The following is a 6000-nucleotide window of genomic DNA, read 5'->3' as shown; positions in this document are numbered from 1 at the left end:
CAGTCTGCTAGAAGATGAGAAACTTCATGGAGCAAAGATAAGTCATCTTAACTGCTCATCTTGCACTTGAATTAATTAGCTGATGAGCACATTCATGAATAACAATAACTGACAATTATCTTAAGCCAGAGAGTTTGGGGGTAATTTTTATGGAGCAATAACCAACTGACACATAGCATTAACATTTCCCCTGTAATTCTGCAGTTGTCAATTTGTCTTTATACTTTTGGTACTTTTACTTTTTATATTTTTGAGGCTATGAATTCAGGTGTATGTAATTTTATGATTTCTTATCATCTTTGTGTTTTACATCTTTTACCAATGTAAGTGTATCTTGTATTCATGCGAAATGTATTCCCTGTAAACATCACATTTATATTTTGAGCAATATGAACATTGATGTAGCACTTTTCTTTGGGTTGCTTTTTGGCTGGTATGCTTTTTGCCCCAACTCATATATATTTAAATGCTCTGTGGATTTTTGTTCTGATTGTGTCTTCTTATGTGTGGTCCACCATTCCTTTGCTTCTTTTTGTTGTCTCTTTCTGTGTTTTCTGTTGAATTATCAAGTCCTCCCACTTTGTTCTTTTGTTATCTGTTTGAAAATTCAGATTTCAAAAAGCTAATAAGTAATATCTTGCTTTTTCCTCTTGTGTGTTCTGAAGCAACTGAGAGAGAGACAAGAAAGTAAGGCAGACAGAGGTCAAATACCACCTGTATTACTAACAAAGGTTTTGGAGAATGTGACTCTAAGTCTGTTGTCTCTGAATTAGGCAGAATTACCTGGTCCCTAGTAGTGTTGAGTAACCACAGAACTCCTTCCTCAGGGACAAACAAAGTTGAGCAGAACAGAATGTATGTTCTCTCCTGATAAGCAGATCCCAAGGGAGGAAGAAGATTAGAAGGGGCTGAGCTAAGCATTCAGTTATGTTGGAGGAGGTCATCGAGAGGATATGACCACTGTTGACTCACGAGCTGGATCTGGGCAGTTAGAGGCTCCTCACTCTCTCCCTGTCCTTGGAATGTATGTTCTGCCCACCATTCCCAAGTGGGAGCTGTTCCAAGGACGTAGCCTTATGAGAGTAAGGGGTTGTTGAGACCATCTGGGCAGTATACATGACTGAAACCAGTTAAATCCTCCATTTAAACTTCTAAGAGTCCGGCGGGCAGGTATGGAAACTTTCTTGTCTTATGGCAAGCCTCCTATGCAGGTTTCCTTGCTTATTAAGACTGTTACCTGCCAGTCTGGAGTAGGCTGGCTCTTTCTTCAGTCTCTCCTTGCCCTCAGTGTACAGGGGCTGGTTTGCAAACCAACAAGTTGCCTTTCCTAAACTATCATTCAGAGAAGTAATTTTGACTCTCCCAGACAAGAGTGAGAAGGAGTGGCCCGAGTGCCCAGGAATACAATTTTAATAAAAATCACCCCTAGAAACACAAGTGGAGGCATAGGTATTCTTAGAAAATAAATAGTATATTCCACATCTGTTCTCTTAGTTATTATGCCCACATTTTTAGTATATCTTTCCTATGGCTGTTGTAACAATTACCACAAATTAGGGGATTTAAAACAACACACATTTATTCTTGTACCGTTCTAGAGGCCAGAAGTCTGATAGCAGTATCCTGGGTGACAGCAGGGTCATGCTTCTTCCAGGTGCTCTCAGGCATGGATCTCTTCCTTTTCTTTTCCACCTCCGAGACTTTCATCTTCAAAGGCAGATGTTTAGCGTCTTGCTTTGGTCATTACACTGACTCTGTCTCTGCTCTCATCACATTTCTTATGTGGACACTTATGATTATGTTTAAGACCCACCTGAACATTCCAGTGTTGTCCCGTCTCAGGATCCTTAATCCCAGCTGCAACGTCCCTTTGTCATATAAAATAATATTCACAGGCTCTGGAGATTCGGACATGGCTGTCTCTGGGGGCCATTACTCAGCCTAGCGCCCATATATAGTTAACATTTTTATTTCTCCAACAAGTCTAAACTTAGAGCCTCCTTTCTGTCCTTCTCCCAAATAAGCCGGGACTTAATGTTGTTGTCCATGATTTTTAATTCTAACATTTTAAAATGTACACATTATGGTTATTTGACTATTATAAATATTTACTGAGATTACCAATGTGCTTTTATGATGTCTACTTACTACTTTTTGCATATCATTCCTTTCTTCTGGGTTCATTTTCCTTGCATCTCAAGTATGTTTTTTAGAAGTTAGTTTATTCCGATTTTTATCTTTCGATAAAAATTTGTATCTAAAATTGTTTTTAATCCACCTTCACTTTCAATTTAATTTAGTTGATTATAGAATTTTAGGTTCATGATATTGGTTTTTTTCCTCAGAATTGTATCACAGTTCCTAGCAGAGAACTAGAACCTCTGGATGAATGAATGAATTTTGCAGACATTAGGAAAATAGAATAGTGAAAATAATCCTGGATTAGGGGTCAGAAAAACTGGCCTTAAATGCCAGATTTTCTACTTATTACAATTAGGCTTTGGAAAGCCATATAACATAATAATCTCACTTGAAAATTGGAATAATAGTCTTCACCCTAATTCACAACATCCTTGTCAGTCTTAAAAAAAAATAATGAATTTGCAAATTATGTATGGTGAAATTGTACAGCTTCTTAGTAATTGATTATTTATTATTATGATTTAGAATTGTTGATAAGGTTGGTTTATTTTTCATTGCTATACAATAGAATTATATATGTTTCACAGATGTAATTCTCAACTGTGGAATTTAAGTAGATCAGTTCATAAAAAGTATACTGCCCCAGCAAAAATAGACATTGTATAAAGATTCTCCTCTAGTATATCAATATAGTGCTTTCATTATGATGGTTTTTGAAATAACTTTAAGTATAAATGCTTAATTGGAAAACTTGATATCCTTTGCAGTAATGTTTTCTTGACAGGAAATTATTTATATGAGATTATTTTAGCAAATTGATTACATCTGTAGTTTAGAATGAATAATGACCCAGAATCCATAATGGTTAGAAACATTTTTTTTTCCCCTTTGCATTGCTATCAGTCACACCAAGCATTTTATCCTCACAGGTAAGATTTTCAAAGAAGCTATTAGAGATGAGGTTGAGGGAACAAGATGGATTTGTTTTGGCATAAGGATGGAGTTAACTCTTCCATATCCTACAAAGACACAAACACACACACATATGTTTTAATAGAAGAGTCATCTAGTTAAATTATTCTTGTCTGCCTTGGTGGTGTTTGCTCAGCTACTTAGAGAAACTGGTTATCTGCAGATTATCATCCCTATCTCTTTGTCACCCCCTGAAATTGAGGAGAAATTATTTCTGTTTTTGCCTGGTCACACTCAGTTATGTTTGATGGGCCTCCTCAGAATTTAAATTGATCAGTTTCCTAACCCTCCACTTTGAAATAAAATACTCAGCTGTTATTGGTTCCCAACATAGATATTAGAAATGCTTATTGGTCTGTAAGGCTTTCTTCCACACTTTGGCACAAACACCTCATTTACCAAAGTGGTTATAATGGTGGAAATAGAAGCTAAAGCATCAGTTCATAATGGGTAGAAGGAGGTGGGTAGCAGCTGGGTTCAGCAGGTTGATTGCTATTTGTCCCCTTGGGCATTTTCCAGAGAAACATTTAAGATTTATTCTCATCATGTTGCAGAGGCATGAACCTAAGGGACTGCCACTTAATGTCCCAACTAGAGACCAATTTTCTTTGATATTCATTGGGATGGACACAGGTACAACTTTACCCCTCAGATTTTAGGTCTCAAACTACTAATAACCTGTTTACAATTGCTTTTATATTTTTTCAGCTAATCTTGGCATGTTAAGGGTTCTATTGCCATGAGCACAGTGATTGGTACAGAAGAGAGGAAAGTAAACATTACATGTAAAATGAATGAAAACTTTTAATTTCTTCTTTTAAAAAAAATGAAGTACTATTTTTTTAGAGGCCAAGATAAAGTGTCTCACTCTTGATTTTGGCTCAGGTCGTGATCCAAGTGTCATGGGATTGAGCCCCGCATGGGACTCCACACTGAGCGTGGAGCCTGTTTGGGATTTTCTCTCTGTCTTTCTCTCTCTCTCTCTCTCTCCCCCTGTGTTCCTCTCCCCTGCTTGCATGAATGTGCATTCTCTCTCTCTCTCTCTCTCTCTCTCTCTCTCTCTCTCTCTCTCTCTCTCTCAAAAGGATGTTTAAGCTAAAAAAACCAATTAATTCTTGTAGTGCTTATGTATCTTTACTACCTTGTTACCATATTAGTGTCATGCTATCTGAGTTTTAATCTATCTAGGAATTACCTTGTGTGTCTTTTTTATTAACATTTTATTCTTTGATCTCAATGTTTCAAAGTCTGAAAATTTTATCACTTCTTTTGTAGGCTTGTTTTTGGAATCTCAATGTGATATTTTAAAAAGATCTCTGACCAAGAACATTTTATTTGAGTCTTTTATAAACATCCTGGTTTTAAATATCTGCTATCTAAACAATAATCAATTTTGGAAAGAATAAAAAGCCAATGGAGTCAATTATCCCTTTGCCCAAACGCCAAACTGGTAATCTTCAATTATGATATTAGTTTTCTCTAATTATTTAAAGCTTTGGCAAAAGTATTGTTGGGTAAGAAAGTTGACATGAAGCCTGCCTGCCTCTCTTTCTTTCATCTTTCTTTTCTTTCTTTCTTTTTTCTTTCCCTTTCCCTTTCCCCTTTCCTTTCCTTTCCTTTCCTTTCCATCTTTCCCTTTCTTCCTTTCCTTTCCTCCTTTCCTCTCTTCCTCTCTTCCTCCCTTCTTCCCTCCCCTCCCCTCCATCCTTCCTTCCTTTCTCTGCATTTCACAAAGATGTTCAAGGTTCATTCTCCCAATATCACTTATTGCATTAAAACTTGGATGTGTTTAATTGCATTAAAATACCACCTATCTAAGATAGTTATATTTCCATTTAAAATGACCAGATGCAGTGGTTTGCTCTAAAGTCCACATTTACTTTGAAATAAGAATAATGCCACCAGAGTGAAATTTTAAAATAGGCTTTGGCACAATCATTAAGCCATCATCCAGCCCAGGTATGTTGGCAAGAATGCTGGTATTTAGGAAACTCTTCTGGTCCTGACTCTTCTGCCCATCTAGTATTATTACTTCTTTAGCCTAAAGTCACCACCACAAGGTGAGAAACTTGGTCATCTAAAGAAGCCACCCAGGCCCTCTTTTTTACATCACCTAATCCTAATTTTCTACCTAGCACTTACCACTCACTAGAGATTTTCCTTGTTTCTTTTGATTATCCTCTTAGGATTAGGTGTTATCTGTCTTTCTTTATGGCTGAACAGTCAGCATCTAGAAGAGTCAGGAATATACCATGTGTCATTGAATCTAAGATGACATCAATTGTAAGATACACCATCACTTCCTGTATGTCAGAATTTAAAAATGCTGCCATTTAAAATATGGGACATGCTGTCTTGTCACGTTAGACTTTTTGTTTTAATTTACTGAGAAGCTCTTTTAGATTTACTTAGAAAGACCATAGATTTATCATATATATTAGTGTACACACTCTAAAAATGAGAATATAAGCAAAATAAATCGGTTAAGCTATTCTTTTTTTTTTTTAATGTTTATTTCTGAGACAGAGAGAGACAGAGCATGAGTGGGGAGGGGCAGAGAGAGAGGGAGACACAGAATCCGAAGCAGGCTCCAGGCTCTGAGCTGTCAGCACAGAGCCCGACATGGGGCTCGAACCCACAAACTGTGAGATCATGACCTGAGCTGAAGTCAGTCACTCAACCAGCTGAGCCACCCAGGCGCCCTGGTTAAGCTATTCTTGAAACAACTTGAAGTGCAAGTTTTCAGTATTAATATTCAATGACACGTTGCCAGTATACAGTATTTCCCACACCTTACCATTGTCTGTGCCATCAAGAGTGTCAGTGAAGCAGTATTTCTTGAAAGATCGCTTCATTATTGTCTTTGAGATTTTCTTCCCAGAAGTT

The sequence above is a fragment of the Prionailurus viverrinus genome, chromosome B4 (assembly GCF_022837055.1).
Source record: "Prionailurus viverrinus isolate Anna chromosome B4, UM_Priviv_1.0, whole genome shotgun sequence".
NCBI lineage: Eukaryota > Metazoa > Chordata > Mammalia > Carnivora > Felidae > Prionailurus > Prionailurus viverrinus.
Note: the sequence above shows the minus strand (reverse complement) of the source record.